Below are 18,569 nucleotides of genomic sequence, written 5' to 3'. Positions count from 1 at the left end.
AAGCAGGAATTTGAACTGAAGCCTTCCTGGCTCCACAGGATATCCTACCAGTCAAAGAGGAACACAAACCGTAAAAATGCTTGACAAGAAATTTAAGTCCGTATATATTTCCTTTGAAAAACACCCAAGAGGAGTCACGTAACAGGCATTCAGTTCAGTCGCTCAGTCGTGTCCAACTCTTTGCGACCCCATGGGCTGCAGCACCCCAAGCTTCCCTGTCCATCACCAACTCCCGGAGCTTGCTCAAACTCCAGCCCATCCAGCCAGTGATGCCATCCAACCATCTCGTCCTCTGCCATCCCCTTCTCCTCCTGCCTTCAATCTTTCCCAGCGTCAGGGGCTTTTCCAGCGAGTCAGTTCTTCGCATCGGGTGGCCAAAGTATTGGAGCTTCAGCTTCAGCACCAGTCCTTCCAAAGAATACTTGGGGCTGATCTCCTTTACGATTGACTGGTTGGGTCCAAGGGACTCTCAAGAGTCTTCTCCAACACCACAGTTCAAAAGCTTCAATTCTTTGGCGCTCTGCTTTCTTGATGGTCCAACTCTCACACCCATAAACGACTACTGGAAAAACCCATAGCTTTGACTAGACAGACCTTTGTTGGCCACTGCTGAGTATTCCAAATTTGCCGGCAGAATGAGTGTAGCACTTTCACAGCATCATCTTTTAGGATTTGAAATAGCTCAGCTGGAATTCCATCACCTCCACTAGCTTAGTTCGTAGTGATGCTTCCTAAGGCCCACTTGACTTCACACTCCAGGATGTCTGGCTCTAGGTCAGTGATCACACCATCGTGGTTATCTGGGTCATGAAGATCTCTTTCGTATAGTTCTTCTGTGTATTCTTGCCAGAATACAGGACTGTTTCTGTCCTTTATTGTGTCCGTCCTTGCATAAAAATGTTCCCTTGGTAGCTCTAATTTTCTTGAAGAGATCTCTAGTCTTTCCCATTCTATTGTTTCTTTCCTCTATTTCCTTGCATTGTTCACTGAGGAAGGCTTTCTTATCTCTCCTTGCTATTCCTTGGAGCTCTGCATTCAGATGGGTATATCTTTCCTTTTCTCCTTTGCCTTTCGCTTCCTTTCTTTTCTCAGCTATTTGTAAGGCCTCCTCAGACAACCATTTTGCCTTTCTGCATTCCTTTTTCTTGGCGATGGTTTTGATCACTGCCTCCTGTACAGCGTTACGAACCTCCGCCCACAGTTCTTCAGGCACTCTGTCTAAATATATGTATGTAAGAAAATAAGCTGCCACCTGTAGTCCCAACTCTCGGAATTAACTACTGTTCTTCTAAGTTTTGGCAAAACATATATGTGCTTAGTTTATAAAATTCAAATGCTGCAGAAAATACAAATATGTAAAAATTTGAGACATCTTAAATTCAAAAATAACTTCTGTTAAGGTAGTTACATATTGACAGAGTCATTTCGGTATGTCAACAGAGAGGGAAAAAATACATCGTAGCTCAGTTGGTAAAGAATCTGCCTGCAATGCAGGACACCCGGGTTTGATTCCTGGATCGGGAAGATCCCCTGGAGAAGGAAATGGCAACCCTCTCCAGTATTCTTGCCTGGAGAATCCCACGGACAGAGGAGCCTGGCAGGCTACAGTCCATGGGGTCACAAGAGTCGGACACGACTTAGTGACTAAACCACCACCATACTTTTATGAAATAGAGCTCTTATAGATTCTATTTTTATTTTTAAGCATTCAACTTGATAGTGCATAAATTTAATGGAAGAAAAATAAAGAAATTGTTGAACTTTCAATTAAATTGTTTACACGAGAGATGCTTTTCTGAAAGGATTCCCTAAGGCTTATAATAATAATTTAATTAAGACATTAAATTTGGGAATGATTCTTCTCATTACTTTTAAAAATCAAATGTCTTAAGGTATAATTAGAAAATTATACAACGCATCCATTTCAAGTTTGATGGCTTTTGACAAACAGACGTACCCATGGAACCACTATCCTGTTCAAGGAAAAAGAATATCTCCGGAACTCCAGACGGTCCTCTGTGCCCCTTTGCAGTCAGTCCCCCTACCGCCGCTCCCTGACGCAGGTCATCAGTGATCTCGGGCCTGTCTCTGTGGATCGATTTTTCAGTTCTCGAAATTCACATAAATGGAACCCCAGAGTATGTACTTTTCCCTCACTCAGCATGATGCATTTGAGAGTCATCCATACCGTTGCCATGTATCAGGTATTTGTACCACTTTAGCGAGGAGTACTATTCCTTTGAATGAATATGTCACAATCCTATATATCTATTCACCTCATGATGGACATTTGAAATGTTTTCAATTCGGGGACTATTATGAACAAAGCTGCTACAAACAAGTCCCTTTTGTGGGCTTATGCTTTACAAATTCCATTTACATTTTTAAATTCTTTAATACGAATTTACTTTGAATGGATGTTACATTCACAAAGACAATTTATTGAAGAGTTACAAGCTCACCTTTGATTGTTTCCTATCAGGACATACGTAATATAAGCCACAGGTGTATTTCTGATTATCCCATTTAATCTACACAACAACTTTATGAAGTACTTTATGATTATTACTTTCCTATGACACTTGCAAAATTGGCCTAGCAAACGGGAGTCGGCCCAAGGTCAAACCAGAAGGCCAGTGGTGGCAACAGGACTGAAAAGGAGGCCCCACCCCGCACCCCCCAGAAGCTGCGTTCCTAACTGCAGACCCACTCCCAGTGTCTTCCTAATAACCTCGGTGTGTCTGCTGACAGGCCTGGAAACCAATATCCAAGCCGGTCTTCCTCACGGTATTATTTACTGATCGGCTTCTTTGGGTCAGAAACTCCTCCATCAGGGGTCCAGAGCCTAACAGCGTGCACAACCTTGAGGGTGAGGAAATCTGGTTAAAAAAAAAAAAAAATCATAAAACCGGTTTTCTCATCAGTAAGCCACTAAAAATTAACCTTGGTCTTGGTGCAGATATTTCATATTTGAGCAAAGAAATCTGTTGGGGAGACAGAGTAGGATGTTCTACTTTCGCTTTCAATGACCTAGATCCTCCATCTGCATCCTGTGTGCTTTCCGGTTAGTTTTCTTTGGACCTACCCTTAAGCATCACCCCACTCCCAGGCCCACTCCCCAGCACCTCCTCCGATCTCAGAGGCTTCTTGGGGCTGAGCGGATCTACGAGTGCCGTCCCCGAGGCAGCCACGAGGGGGAGGACAGCCCTTCCCGCCATGGGCCTGCCTTTTCTGTTTGGCCCAGTGGTTTCTATTTGCCAGGAGGACTTTGTGAATCAGAAGTGAGCACAACACATCCTGAGAAAGGGGTTGTCGAATAGCCCACAAAACGGCCGACAACTCGGCCTGGGGTTTTCTTCTAATCTGTAGCTCAATGTTTTCACACAGGAAGAAAAGAAAAACTACTTTTGATCGAAAGAAAAGAACAAAACAAAACAACACAACGTTAGGTACGATTTCTACTGCCATTTAAGGAGAAGGGATGTTATGGAGGTTTCCTAGTTTGCCAACTACTGAAGCATTGTCAGGTGCACAATCGAGGCTGAAACAGAGGTACTGCTTTTTGACTGGGAAGATAACAGGAAAAGGTCTAGAGAGAAAAGGCGGGGATGAAGAGAGAACTGGATCCAGAAATGCGAGGAGGCCTGCCTGGGGTGGGAAAGGGTGAGTGGGAGGTTAGTATCTAAGCAGTATCTCCAGCGATGCCTAAGGCGTGTAAAAAGCAAGGCAGCTGACGAGGTGGGAAATGAAACCTCTGAAAGCAGGACATTGGTAGGAAAATGACTAGTGACAGCCTCTCACAAGACAGGCTGACGAGAAGTCCGTCACGTCATTTTCAAGACGCTTTTTCACGTATCTGGGCTTGACCGTTGATTCTCTAGAAAGTTAGCAGGGTGGCCACGCACACACCCCGGCAGCTACAGCAAAACCCGCTTTTCTGTTTTTCCACAAACACAGGCCAGGGGAAAGCGCGAACGCAGTCCCCCACTACCACAAATTATGCAGTCGAGTTTCCCACATTTGGGGAAATCGCAGGGGTCAGCACATCCGGAGTGCAATGGATAAGCCTCGCCCTGGAAAACCACCTTCGTGATCATGGTATCTCCCCTGCCAGGTAAGTATGAGTTGCTTGCCTTCCGCCCCACCGCAACCTCACACGCCCTACACCGTACACACACGCTCACTTTCCTCCCACCCATCCCCGAGCCTTCTTGGCCCTTCCACACAGCGGATCCACGCACTTTCAAGCAAAAACTCCTCAGTTCTCTCCCACGCCACGGGAGACCATATCGTGTTTCAGCACCAGATGACGGACCAGCAGCCCCTGCGCTCGGATATCTACATACGACACGCCCCGTCCGTGACGTCACGGGAACCCGCGCTTCCCTCCAGCCCACGCCCCGCCCTAGTCCCCGCCTCCTCCTCCCACGCTGTCCGGCCCGGCCAACCCGGCGGAGGGCGCCCTCTGGGGGAAGTGACGTCCGCCTCCCGCTCCTGTTCTCCCACCCGCCGCGTGTTGGGACCCGGTGCGCTCCGCTGCCTTCCTATCTTTTGTCCTGCCCAGCCCCGGTCTGGCGGTCGGCTGAAGCCTGTGCACCTTTTTTCGAATAACGGCGTTCAGTGGGGAGAACGGAACATTTAGCAGTCCAGGGGCAACCGGTTCCTTTCAAATCCAGTTGTCTTTGTGATGTAGTGTTGTGTGTATGTCTAGTAAAACGCACTAAGCGTCGCGACGGGCCGTGAACTTCTGTTCTTCAGAACTCAATGTCACTGATTGAGAATTTCACTTATGTTTAGTTCAAACATTTTTTATTAGTATTCCTAAATACCTTAGTTTATTCAGTAATTGATGTCTCAGTATCATTTTTTTTGAAACTACCTAGTTAGTTTACTTCCATCAGTTAAGTCTCAGCACAACTCTAGGACTTTACCAAATGATCTGGAAAGATCATTTGAAGTAGACATCTCTAAACTATAATTTTTTTAACAGCTTACCCAAAGCTCTTATCTCATTTACGTTTACTTTAAGCTTTCATCATATCAAGTTATTTTCCTCGCAAAAGATATAACAGGGTCTTATTTATTAAACCTAGGTACAATAAAGTTCAAAATTGGGAAAGGAGTATGTCAAGGCTGTAAAATATTGTCTCCCTGCTTATTTAACTTATATGTAGAGTACATCATGCAAAGTACCAGGCTGGATGCCTCACAAGATGGAGTCAAGATTGCCCAGAGAAACATCAACAACCCCAGATATGCAGATGATACCACTCTGATGGCAGAAAGCAAAGAGGAACTAAAGAGCATCTTGATGAAAGTGAAAGAGGAGAGTGAAAAGTTGGCTTAAAGCTCAACATTCCCAAAACTAAGATCGTGGCATCTGGTCCCATCACTTCACGGCAAATAGATGGGGGAAAAGTGGAAACCATGGCAGATTTTATTTTCCTGTGCTCCGAAATCACTGCGGACAGTGACTGAGAGCCAGAAGAATCGACGGTTTCGATTTGTGGGTGCTGGGTAAGACTCTTGAGAGTCCTTTGGACAGCAAGGAAATCCAACCAGTCAATCCTAAAGGAAATCAACTCTGAGATTAACAAAACTATGCAGATGACAACACCCTTATGGCAGAAAGCGAAGAAACGCTGAAGAGCCGCTTGATGAAAGTGAAAGAAAGAGGAGGGTGAAAAAGTTGGCTTAAAACTCAACATTCAGAAAACTAAGATCATGGCATCTGGTCCCATCCCTTCATGGGAAATAGATGCGGAAACAGTGACAGACTATTTTTTGGGGGGAGGTTCCAAAATCCCTGCAGGTGGTGACTGCAGCCATGACATTAAAAGACGCTTGCTCCTTGGAAGAAAAGCTATGAGCAACCTAGACCGCATGTTAAAAAGCGGAGACATTACGTTGCCAACAAAGTTCCGTCTAGTCAAAAGCTATGATGCAAGCTACCGATGTGCCAAGAATAACCCAGCTCCCAGGGAGTCCCACACCTCCCAGAATACAATTATAGGGCACCCTATAATTAAAGGGTTTAATTTAAACATCTAGAAGTAGACTTCACTGATGTAAATCCATGCCGAGGATACAGATATTTGTTGATGATGGTATGTACTTTTACGGGATGTGTAGAAGCTTACCCCACCAAGACTGAAAAAGCGTGAATGAAGTGGCCTGATTCTTGCTGAGAGGCATTATTTCTAGGTTTGGGTTTCCTCTGAGTGTAGAATCAGATAATGAGACCGTATTTGTGGCTGAATTACTCCAACTGGTCTGCAATGCATTAAATATTAAATGGAAACTATATACAGCATATAGGCCACAAAGCTCAAGAATGGTTGAGAGAATGAACCGGACCATCAAGGTGACTTTGGCAAAATGGGTGCAAGAAACTGGCACTCCCCCTCGATGGGCTTGTTGCCATTAATGTTAAAGAGGATCAGCATGACACCCCCGCCCCTGCCCTGCTGCCCCAGTTGCACAGGCATTCCCCCTATGAGATAATGTTCGGGAGGCCCCCCCTACTTATTCGAGAAGGAGAGGGAAATTCATTACAAAGAGGAGGGATGGAGGCGTTGCGGTGTTGAGGTCCTTTAATGGACCAAAACCTGGTGGTCTGGAGTGGACGGATAAGAAGGTAAAGGTGAGAGAAAGAGGCTGATATTCCTTGGCTTACGCCGAAAGCCAATAAAGTCCCTGGCACGGAGCTTGCTCTGTTCACGGAGGCCTCAGGTGCCCTTTCGATGGGGTGAAGGGGCAGAGCGCCTTCTCGAGAGAGTCTTAGAAGCCCTGGCAGGAAAGTGAACTCAGAGAGCCTCTGTGCTCCAGGGGATCAGCCTAAAAAAGAAAGAGAGACGGGGAGGGAGAGAGAGAGAGAGAGAGAAAGAAAGACACGGGGACCAAAGCTCTGATGGAGCAAAGGTGTTTTATAGCTATTTTCAGCAGAGATAAAATCAAAACTTACAAGCTATCAAGAAAAGATGGGGTCATCCATATGAAAGAGAGAGGGTTGTAAATAATCACTTTTACCATAAGGTTCATAAGAAGGAAGAGGGTACTTATCACCCTATAGAAAAACTAATGAAGGAAATGCCTGGATTTCTCAGCACCACCACCCCCCCCCCCCCCCGCCCTACCCGCCCCCCCCCCAGGCTTGCCTCTCCTCTTAATTCTTGAATATTCAGGAACTAATAAGGAACAGAGAATTCCTGACAGATCCAAAACTGCACACAGGAAGCCTCCTGTTAAATGCTTCCTGACACTGGGGCAACTGGAACAGTTGGGGAAGGTAATCCATGACATCACCCCTTATGTTCAAAAAGAAAGAATTCCTTTTTCCTTAGGTACTACTGTACACCCATACTCACCAGGAGACTTAGTATGGGTAAAGGATGGGAAACGGCAGACATTATCCCCCACCTGGAAAGGGCCATACACTATTGTGCTATCCACTCCCACTGCAGTTCAGGTTTCGGGTATTACTCCCTAGATTCACCACACCCGGCTCAAGACAGCAGCAGAGGAAAAGGGACCCTCCTTCCTGACCCGAAGGAACCACTGAAGACCCGTTTCGTTTTCTATCAGCGACCACAGAGTCAGGATGGAGCTGCTGTGAATAATTCTGCTGTTCCTGATTGGCAGATGACTCTACTGGGACTGCAAACTCAGGATAATGTGTTCCTGTCCTGGGCCCACTCATATAAAAACTTCCATAATACTTTTACCTGTTAGGTTTCTGGGGCCATGCCTTTATCAGTAATGGACAGACTTCCTTGGTGGGTGTCTGCCTTATGTAGAGGGGACTTTCTTGATGGTCCAACTCTTACATCCATACACGACTATTGGAAAAACCATAGCTTTTGACTAGACGGAACTTTGTTGGCAACGTAATGTCTCCGCTTTTTAACATGCGGTCTAGGTTGCTCATAGCTTTTCTTCCAAGGAGCAAGCGTCTTTTAATGTCATGGCTGCAGTCACCACCTGCAGGGATTTTGGAACCTCCCCCCAAAAAATAGTCTGTCACTGTTTCCGCATCTATTTCCCATGAAGGGATGGGACCAGATGCCATGATCTTAGTTTTCTGAATGTTGAGTTTTAAGCCAACTTTTTCACCCTCCTCTTTCTTTCACTTTCATCAAGCGGCTCTTCAGCGTTTCTTCGCTTTCTGCCATAAGGGTGTTGTCATCTGCATAGTTTTGTTAATCTCAGAGTTGATTTCCTTTAGGATTGACTGGTTGGATTTCCTTGCTGTCCAAAGGACTCTCAAGAGTCTTACCCAGCACCCACAAATCGAAACCGTCGATTCTTCTGGCTCTCAGTCACCGTCCGCAGTGATTTCGGAGCACAGGAAAATAAAATCTGCCATGGTTTCCACTTTTCCCCCATCTATTTGCCGTGAAGTGATGGGACCAGATGCCACGATCTTAGTTTTGGGAATGTTGAGCTTTAAGCCAACTTTTTCACTCTCCTCTTTCACTTTCATCAAGATGCTCTTTAGTTCCTCTTTGCTTTCTGCCATCAGAGTGGTATCATCTGCATATCTGGGGTTGTTGATGTTTCTCTGGGCAATCTTGACTCCATCTTGTGAGGCATCCAGCCTGGTACTTTGCATGATGTACTCTACATATAAGTTAAATAAGCAGGGAGACAATATTTTACAGCCTTGACATACTCCTTTCCCAATTTTGAACTTTATTGTACCTAGGTTTAATAAATAAGACCCTGTTATATCTTTTGCGAGGAAAATAACTTGATATGATGAAAGCTTAAAGTAAACGTAAATGAGATAAGAGCTTTGGGTAAGCTGTTAAAAAAATTATAGTTTAGAGATGTCTACTTCAAATGATCTTTCCAGATCATTTGGTAAAGTCCTAGAGTTGTGCTGAGACTTAACTGATGGAAGTAAACTAACTAGGTAGTTTCAAAAAAAATGATACTGAGACATCAATTACTGAATAAACTAAGGTATTTAGGAATACTAATAAAAAATGTTTGAACTAAACATAAGTGAAATTCTCAATCAGTGACATTGAGTTCTGAAGAACAGAAGTTCACGGCCCGTCGCGACGCTTAGTGCGTTTTACTAGACATACACACAACACTACATCACAAAGACAACTGGATTTGAAAGGAACCGGTTGCCCCTGGACTGCTAAATGTTCCGTTCTCCCCACTGAACGCCGTTATTCGAAAAAGGTGCACAGGCTTCAGCCGACCGCCAGACCGGGGCTGGGCAGGACAAAAGATAGGAAGGCAGCGGAGCGCACCGGGTCCCAACACGCGGCGGGTGGGAGAACAGGAGCGGGAGGCGGACGTCACTTCCCCCAGAGGGCGCCCTCCGCCGGGTTGGCCGGGCCGGACAGCGTGGGAGGAGGGAGGCGGGGACTAGGGCGGGGCGTGGGCTGGAGGGAAGCGCGGGTTCCCGTGACGTCACGGACGGGGCGTGTCGTATGTAGATATCCGAGCGCAGGGGCTGCTGGTCCGTCATCTGGTGCTGAAACACGATATGGTCTCCCGTGGCGTGGGAGAGAACTGAGGAGTTTTTGCTTGAAAGTGCGTGGATCCGCTGTGTGGAAGGGCCAAGAAGGCTCGGGGATGGGTGGGAGGAAAGTGAGCGTGTGTGTACGGTGTAGGGCGTGTGAGGTTGCGGTGGGGCGGAAGGCAAGCAACTCATACTTACCTGGCAGGGGAGATACCATGATCACGAAGGTGGTTTTCCCAGGGCGAGGCTTATCCATTGCACTCCGGATGTGCTGACCCCTGCGATTTCCCCAAATGTGGGAAACTCGACTGCATAATTTGTGGTAGTGGGGGACTGCGTTCGCGCTTTCCCCTGGCCTGTGTTTGTGGAAAAACAGAAAAGCGGGTTTTGCTGTAGCTGCCGGGGTGTGTGCGTGGCCACCCTGCTAACTTTCTAGAGAATCAACGGTCAAGCCCAGATACGTGAAAAAGCGTCTTGAAAATGACGTGACGGACTTCTCGTCAGCCTGTCTTGTGAGAGGCTGTCACTAGTCATTTTCCTACCAATGTCCTGCTTTCAGAGGTTTCATTTCCCACCTCGTCAGCTGCCTTGCTTTTTACACGCCTTAGGCATCGCTGGAGATACTGCTTAGATACTAACCTCCCACTCACCCTTTCCCACCCCAGGCAGGCCTCCTCGCATTTCTGGATCCAGTTCTCTCTTCATCCCCGCCTTTTCTCTCTAGACCTTTTCCTGTTATCTTCCCAGTCAAAAAGCAGTACCTCTGTTTCAGCCTCGATTGTGCACCTGACAATGCTTCAGTAGTTGGCAAACTAGGAAACCTCCATAACATCCCTTCTCCTTAAATGGCAGTAGAAATCGTACCTAACGTTGTGTTGTTTTGTTTTGTTCTTTTCTTTCGATCAAAAGTAGTTTTTCTTTTCTTCCTGTGTGAAAACATTGAGCTACAGATTAGAAGAAAACCCCAGGCCGAGTTGTCGGCCGTTTTGTGGGCTATTCGACAACCCCTTTCTCAGGATGTGTTGTGCTCACTTCTGATTCACAAAGTCCTCCTGGCAAATAGAAACCACTGGGCCAAACAGAAAAGGCAGGCCCATGGCGGGAAGGGCTGTCCTCCCCCTCGTGGCTGCCTCGGGGACGGCACTCGTAGATCCGCTCAGCCCCAAGAAGCCTCTGAGATCGGAGGAGGTGCTGGGGAGTGGGCCTGGGAGTGGGGTGATGCTTAAGGGTAGGTCCAAAGAAAACTAACCGGAAAGCACACAGGATGCAGATGGAGGATCTAGGTCATTGAAAGCGAAAGTAGAACATCCTACTCTGTCTCCCCAACAGATTTCTTTGCTCAAATATGAAATATCTGCACCAAGACCAAGGTTAATTTTTAGTGGCTTACTGATGAGAAAACCGGTTTTATGATTTTTTTTTTTAACCAGATTTCCTCACCCTCAAGGTTGTGCACGCTGTTAGGCTCTGGACCCCTGATGGAGGAGTTTCTGACCCAAAGAAGCCGATCAGTAAATAATACCGTGAGGAAGACCGGCTTGGATATTGGTTTCCAGGCCTGTCAGCAGACACACCGAGGTTATTAGGAAGACACTGGGAGTGGGTCTGCAGTTAGGAACGCAGCTTCTGGGGGGTGCGGGGTGGGGCCTCCTTTTCAGTCCTGTTGCCACCACTGGCCTTCTGGTTTGACCTTGGGCCGACTCCCGTTTGCTAGGCCAATTTTGCAAGTGTCATAGGAAAGTAATAATCATAAAGTACTTCATAAAGTTGTTGTGTAGATTAAATGGGATAATCAGAAATACACCTGTGGCTTATATTACGTATGTCCTGATAGGAAACAATCAAAGGTGAGCTTGTAACTCTTCAATAAATTGTCTTTGTGAATGTAACATCCATTCAAAGTAAATTCGTATTAAAGAATTTAAAAAATGTAAATGGAATTTGTAAAGCATAAGCCCACAAAAGGGACTTGTTTGTAGCAGCTTTGTTCATAATAGTCCCCGAATTGAAAACATTTCAAATGTCCATCATGAGGTGAATAGATATATAGGATTGTGACATATTCATTCAAAGGAATAGTACTCCTCGCTAAAGTGGTACAAATACCTGATACATGGCAACGGTATGGATGACTCTCAAATGCATCATGCTGAGTGAGGGGAAAAGTACATACTCTGGGGTTCCATTTATGTGAATTTCGAGAACTGAAAAATCGATCCACAGAGACAGGCCCGAGATCACTGATGACCTGCGTCAGGGAGCGGCGGTAGGGGGACTGACTGCAAAGGGGCACAGAGGACCGTCTGGAGTTCCGGAGATATTCTTTTTCCTTGAACAGGATAGTGGTTCCATGGGTACGTCTGTTTGTCAAAAGCCATCAAACTTGAAATGGATGCGTTGTATAATTTTCTAATTATACCTTAAGACATTTGATTTTTAAAAGTAATGAGAAGAATCATTCCCAAATTTAATGTCTTAATTAAATTATTATTATAAGCCTTAGGGAATCCTTTCAGAAAAGCATCTCTCGTGTAAACAATTTAATTGAAAGTTCAACAATTTCTTTATTTTTCTTCCATTAAATTTATGCACTATCAAGTTGAATGCTTAAAAATAAAAATAGAATCTATAAGAGCTCTATTTCATAAAAAGTATGGTGGTGGTTTAGTCACTAAGTCGTGTCCGACTCTTGTGACCCCATGGACTGTAGCCTGCCAGGCTCCTCTGTCCGTGGGATTCTCCAGGCAAGAATACTGGAGAGGGTTGCCATTTCCTTCTCCAGGGGATCTTCCCGATCCAGGAATCAAACCGGGTGTCCTGCATTGCAGGCAGATTCTTTACCAACTGAGCTACGATGTATTTTTTCCTCTCTGTTGACATACCGAAATGACTCTGTCAATATGTAACTACCTTAACAGAAGTTATTTTTGAATTTAAGATGTCTCAAATTTTTACATATTTGTATTTTCTGCAGCATTTGAATTTTATAAACTAAGCACATATATGTTTTGCCAAAACTTAGAAGAACAGTAGTTAATTCCGAGAGTTGGGACTACAGGTGGCAGCTTATTTTCTTACATACATATATTTAGACAGAGTGCCTGAAGAACTGTGGGCGGAGGTTCGTAACGCTGTACAGGAGGCAGTGATCAAAACCATCGCCAAGAAAAAGGAATGCAGAAAGGCAAAATGGTTGTCTGAGGAGGCCTTACAAATAGCTGAGAAAAGAAAGGAAGCGAAAGGCAAAGGAGAAAAGGAAAGATATACCCATCTGAATGCAGAGCTCCAAGGAATAGCAAGGAGAGATAAGAAAGCCTTCCTCAGTGAACAATGCAAGGAAATAGAGGGAAAGAAACAATAGAATGGGAAAGACTAGAGATCTCTTCAAGAAAATTAGAGCTACCAAGGGAACATTTTTATGCAAGGACGGACACAATAAAGGACAGAAACAGTCCTGTATTCTGGCAAGAATACACAGAAGAACTATACGAAAGAGATCTTCATGACCCAGATAACCACGATGGTGTGATCACTGACCTAGAGCCAGACATCCTGGAGTGTGAAGTCAAGTGGGCCTTAGGAAGCATCACTACGAACTAAGCTAGTGGAGGTGATGGAATTCCAGCTGAGCTATTTCAAATCCTAAAAGATGATGCTGTGAAAGTGCTACACTCATTCTGCCGGCAAATTTGGAATACTCAGCAGTGGCCAACAAAGGTCTGTCTAGTCAAAGCTATGGGTTTTTCCAGTAGTCGTTTATGGGTGTGAGAGTTGGACCATCAAGAAAGCAGAGCGCCAAAGAATTGAAGCTTTTGAACTGTGGTGTTGGAGAAGACTCTTGAGAGTCCCTTGGACCCAACCAGTCAATCGTAAAGGAGATCAGCCCCAAGTATTCTTTGGAAGGACTGGTGCTGAAGCTGAAGCTCCAATACTTTGGCCACCCGATGCGAAGAACTGACTCGCTGGAAAAGCCCCTGACGCTGGGAAAGATTGAAGGCAGGAGGAGAAGGGGATGGCAGAGGACGAGATGGTTGGATGGCATCACTGGCTGGATGGGCTGGAGTTTGAGCAAGCTCCGGGAGTTGGTGATGGACAGGGAAGCTTGGGGTGCTGCAGCCCATGGGGTCGCAAAGAGTTGGACACGACTGAGCGACTGAACTGAATGCCTGTTACGTGACTCCTCTTGGGTGTTTTTTCAAAGGAAATATATACGGACTTAAATTTCTTGTCAAGCATTTTTACGGTTTGTGTTCCTCTTTGACTGGTAGGATATCCTGTGGAGCCAGGAAGGCTTCAGTTCAAATTCCTGCTTTCAAATCCCACTCACTGACTGACTTGACAAGTTACTTAACCTTTCTATGTCTCAGGTTCCTCATATGTGAAATGAGGATGATGACATGATGCAAGCCTTTTGAAACGATTAAGTGAGTAAACCCATTTAAAACTTGTAGACCATGCCTGGGCACTTGGCACTTTGCATGTCTTCACTGGGTGTAAGCTCTTGCATTTTGGGAGCAACACTGCATAAAGATTGGGTGTGATTTTATTTGTTACTGACACTTTTCAGTGACTATGAACCTTCCTAGAGAGACGAAAGCAGTGACCTCCTGGGCTGAGAGGATCTGCCAGTTTGTTTACTACCTCATGTGATCAGCCCATCAAAGGGGGAATAATGGTCCAACTGCTTGCTTCGAGAATGCCCCCCCCGTTTTTTTTTTACGTTTTTACAGTGGAAAACATTCCTACACGTGGCACTAGACCCAGAATTTTAAAAGCTTGGCACATATAATTACATAAAAATTTAAGTTGGACACACAAGCAGTGAGTTTTACTCATATAATAGATATGTATACATTATATGCAGTAATATATGTACATATATATTATATACAGTTATATATAGAGAGAGAGTCAGTTACATATGCCCCAAAGCTTGTTATGGGAGAAAGTGGACCCTGATCCCATCCCACATTTCTTTTTTTCCAAGAATAAACACTTTCAGGTCAGGTAACCAACTGTTTGGCTATTTATCTCCTTATCTCTAAATAAATATTGACGCTCCGATTTTCCAGTTTCCCACCTCAGGCCCTGCAGACCGGCCTGAAAAGGGGAAAAGTGGAGTGCGTGCGGTTCCCTGCCCGCCAGTCATCCCCAAGGCAGCCGCCAGGACTTCCACTCACCTGCAGACTCGCACAGCCCACCTCACCGCTCCGCACGGAACCCGGGAAGGAATCTTGGCCAGGACAAATGCCAGGCCAGTAGCTTTGCGATTGAGGGTGAACCGGGTTCCCGGACACGTCAGTAAAGGGTGGGAACTGCTCCAGAGTGAGGCGCTCGCTCTGGTCGCCCCAACTCAGCGACCGTCCCCGCCGCGGTACCCGCCCGCTCCTCTCCCTTCCGGTCCCTTTCTCCCTTCTGGCTCATCCTCTCTTCTCTCCTGCCCTTGCCCTTCCTTCCTCGGATCTTTTCGCCGGCTTCACACCCTTCTTTTCCCGTCCTCCAAAGACAGCTGCGTCATTGAGTCCTTTGTAACCGCTGAAAGTTCCAAAATATAAGCGTCAGCGAGATGCTCCTTAGCACCGCGAAGAGAGCACTTTAACTGGCTTTTCAAGGCCATCACGGGCCTCATCCATATTTTTCTCCCGAGCAGTAGAGGACACAAGTGGGGTGTCTTCTCGGTGGAGCAGAGTCCCGGCAGGACGAAGGGAGCCCGGCTGGGGGTGCGGACTCCGAGCGGCTCGTCTCCTCTTCGGCCCCCGAGCAGCCTGGCCGGGCGGCCGTGGGTCAGGGACCTGGGGTCTCCTCGGAGGCCGGAATCCGCGACCCGCGCTCCTCTTTCGGGCTGAGCTTGGGACCAGAGGACGCGATTACCAGGAGTCAAGGTTCAAATCTTGGCCGAACAGCGGCTTTGCGTGCCCAGCGGAGACTTAGGAGCGAGAAACTCTGAATAAAATCGTAATAAACTGGGACAAGATCAATTAACATTCGGAATGATAGAGAATCTGAATAAAACAGAGTTCATCCCAGTCAGGTCTGGAACCTTCCACTCGAAAGCTGCCATCCTGGCTGATCAGCGACATCGCAGCCCCTCCCCGCCGCCGTTTACGCACCGGGACAACCGCGCAGTTACAAGGCGTGCGGTGTGAAGCCCCTCGCGGGTCAGGACTCGGTGGGCGCAGCCTCTGCCTTTTACCCCCGAGACCCAGGGGACCCGACGAGGGGGCGGCACTGGTTGGTCGCTGCGCTTGGCCGGGGGCGGGCAGGAGAGGCGCCGGCCTTCGATAACGCCCCCGCTCCCGGTCGGTCCCACACCTGTCCGCAGGGTCCGTGTGAGCCACGCCGCTGGGGGGTCGCGGGAGCCGGAAAGCAGGTCCTATGAGGGGAGTAAAACGTGTCCTTCTGGTAATTAAACAGAAAGGTCCCACCGAGATTTGAACTCGGATCGCTGGATTCAGAGTCCAGAGTGCTCACCATTACACCATGGAACCCTCTGAAGGCCAACCTCTTTCCATCGCCAGAGAAGGGTTCCTGCTTCTTTAGGCGCCATACTCCCCACCCATAATCTCAGGGAAGCTCTTCCAAGGACCCGACAAGATCTGAATACGGATGACCCGCTTTGGTGTTCATGCCTCTTTGATTTCTCTCTGCTCCTCTCCTTTGACTGACATCTCTCAGTTCACTGGCACCTCAGAAAATGAAGGAAACGTTCCACTCTGGGTTTCCGGTCAGGGAAGGGCCCTTAAGTCACCCTCATCAACCGCATATTCTGCCTCGGTTTGCCAGAGTGTCCCATGCTGAGGTAAAATTTCTGCAAATGAGAGTGTTATTTTCCTTTCCTTTGCCTTCACCCTTTCCCCAGAGCCCAGAGAGGGCAGGTGAACGTCAAGGCAGGAGGTGGGATCTCCCGGGTCCCTTGGCTCTCTTGTAGCACCAATTACACTCCAAAGCCACCACCACCGCCTCTTACGTGTAATATATAAAGTGTGTGGAGTGGAAATGGAGGCAGGAGAACTCTCCTTTTCTTCTCCATACAGTTCTGATTTGGGGGGTAAGTTTTTCTCCCAAAATTTGTCAGGTTTACAGTATAAGGAAAGAGGAACATTTACACAAAACCCTCAGACAAACCAGGCCGAAAGCACCTGGGGTGGCTCAAAATCAACCACGTGTCGTGGAGCCCACGAGGCAGGGCTCTGACACTTAGGCAGTCACAGAGTCTTGTCAGAGCTTGGTCACGTCAGTTTCATTCCAATGTCTTAACATATCCAGAAATTGCACGATTTTTAAAAGAAAAGTGTACACATATTTAGAAGGTATGTATCCAAGTTGTCTTACAGTGTAGACAGTATTTATGTACACAAAATACCACCACACTAAATATTTACATGTATAATAAGTATACATCCACATGATGTCTCAAAGTAATAATCTTTACTTCTTCACTCTATCCCAGAGCCATTTCTTCCCTCATCCAATACACAGAACAGGAAGAAACAGCATCTGAAGAAGAGAGCTGCAGCCCAAAGAAAGGAGTCGGAAAGGTGGCCAAGTGTTGCCTGGAGACACGTATTTGGTTCCCAGAGACTGGAACAGAGGTTGACACAGGACGAAGGAGACAAAGGGGAGGCTCCTCTTAGGAGGAGGAAGTTCACAGCTCCGGGATGAAAAGATGAAACTTCCTTTGGGAAAATCAAGAAGCTGAAGGGTAACTAACAACACAAAGTGCTCCTCCAGGAGCCCTTGAAGGTCGGTCAAAGTTTATGAGTGCAAGGACCAGTCATGGTCTCTGGCTGATATAGAAGACATGCACAGAAAGTATGTTCACAGATCACAGAATGGCCAGGCTCTCACAAGGGGCAGGGAGAAAAATCAAATGAGGTGAGAACTGCAATGGGTGGAGAGACAGTCTTTGAGGGACGAAAGCCTGGGTGTTGGATCTGAGAGCTAAGGAGCTGGTGGGGATGTGGTGGGGGCTGCCTGTGCTGGGGGCCAGTGAACAGAACTACCCTGGGGACGTAACTCCTCCTCCTACCGCTCCTCCACTGCCGCTTCCTCTCGCTGGTCCTCCCGCTCTATCCTGGTCCTCCCTTTGTACGGCTCCACCTCGCTCTCATCTCCCTTCTTCCTCGCTCTCTTTCTCCTCATCCCCTCTTTGCAGCCCCTTCCCCTCCCATTCCGCCCTGTCTTTCTGGACCTCCTTCTTCTGTCGCTACCGCTCCTCCACCACCTCCGGTTTCCGCAGTTAGGAGGAGGATGCGGAGTATTTCCCACCATCCCAGGAAGCACGAATACCTTGCTCTCTGGGCAGGACACTCTGAGGGTCTCTGGGAGACTGAGTGAGGAGGCCCTCAAGTTGTTCTCGGCGAGGGGACACAAGAGCGACGGCCACCAGATCCCTGCCCTCCTGGAGCTCCCTTGAAACCAAAGAAGGCAGTGGGAGGACCCCACCGGTCCCAGAGGCCTCTCCAAAAGGTGCGCAAAGGCTCATTTTCCCCACCGCTCTGTACTCTTCCCATTTCCTCCAACCTGCACATGGGTCCCCGTCTAGCAAGCAGAGAACTGGCGATGAAGGGGGTGGTCTAGCCACAGCGGAGCAAACCGCAAGAGCAATCAGTTTACAGAAATTTCTAGAGGCAGAAGGCGACTTTCAGGTGAAATAAATAAGGATCGTGGTTGTCAAAAGATTCAGAGGATTATGATAATAGTATTTATGATTTTGCTGCCTATAGCATTATTGATCCAGTAGTTTCTAAACCGAGGCACATCTGACAACAGCAGCATGAAGAAGAATGCTCTTATTGCTCCCATTTTGCACAAGAGAGTAGGGAGATACCCAACGTTTTCTTTATTTCTTCAAGGCCGCACAGGGCAGAACCATTTTTACAACCCAGAGCTTGTGCTCCTGAGCACAGATGCGTTAGGTCTTTCTTCTCAGATGTGGCTGTGTCAACATTTCTCAGTTGGAGGGATGGGAAGAAGAGCAAGAAGAAGAGAGAAGGCAAGAGAAGGAGCAGGGACCGGTGGAAGCACAAATTCTTTGATCCTCCCCTCCCTGGCCTTCCCCTCTCAGCTCTCCCCTCCCCTCCTCGCC

General features: G+C 47.1%; 3 non-coding genes across 3 annotated transcripts; 1 reads left to right on the top strand and 2 right to left on the bottom strand.

Annotated features, from left to right (window-relative positions):
- Window positions 1-3,959: 3,959 nt before the first annotated feature.
- On the bottom strand, window positions 3,960-4,122 carry LOC114111388 (U1 spliceosomal RNA). The gene has a single exon (XR_003587453.2). It is a non-coding gene; the product is annotated as a U1 spliceosomal RNA (small nuclear RNA).
- Window positions 4,123-9,671: 5,549 nt separating this feature from the next.
- On the top strand, window positions 9,672-9,835 carry LOC114111385 (U1 spliceosomal RNA). Its single transcript, XR_003587451.1, has one exon. It is a non-coding gene; the product is annotated as a U1 spliceosomal RNA (small nuclear RNA).
- A 6,062-nt stretch (window positions 9,836-15,897) lies between these two features.
- TRNAQ-CUG (transfer RNA glutamine (anticodon CUG)) lies at window positions 15,898-15,969 on the bottom strand. The gene has a single exon. It is a non-coding gene; the product is annotated as a tRNA-Gln (tRNA).
- Between the last annotated feature and the right edge of the window lie 2,600 nt (window positions 15,970-18,569).

The sequence above is a fragment of the Ovis aries genome, chromosome 1 (genome assembly GCF_016772045.2).
Source record: "Ovis aries strain OAR_USU_Benz2616 breed Rambouillet chromosome 1, ARS-UI_Ramb_v3.0, whole genome shotgun sequence".
Taxonomy (NCBI): domain Eukaryota; kingdom Metazoa; phylum Chordata; class Mammalia; order Artiodactyla; family Bovidae; genus Ovis; species Ovis aries.
Note: the sequence above shows the minus strand (reverse complement) of the source record. Positions and strands in the feature narration are given on the sequence as shown.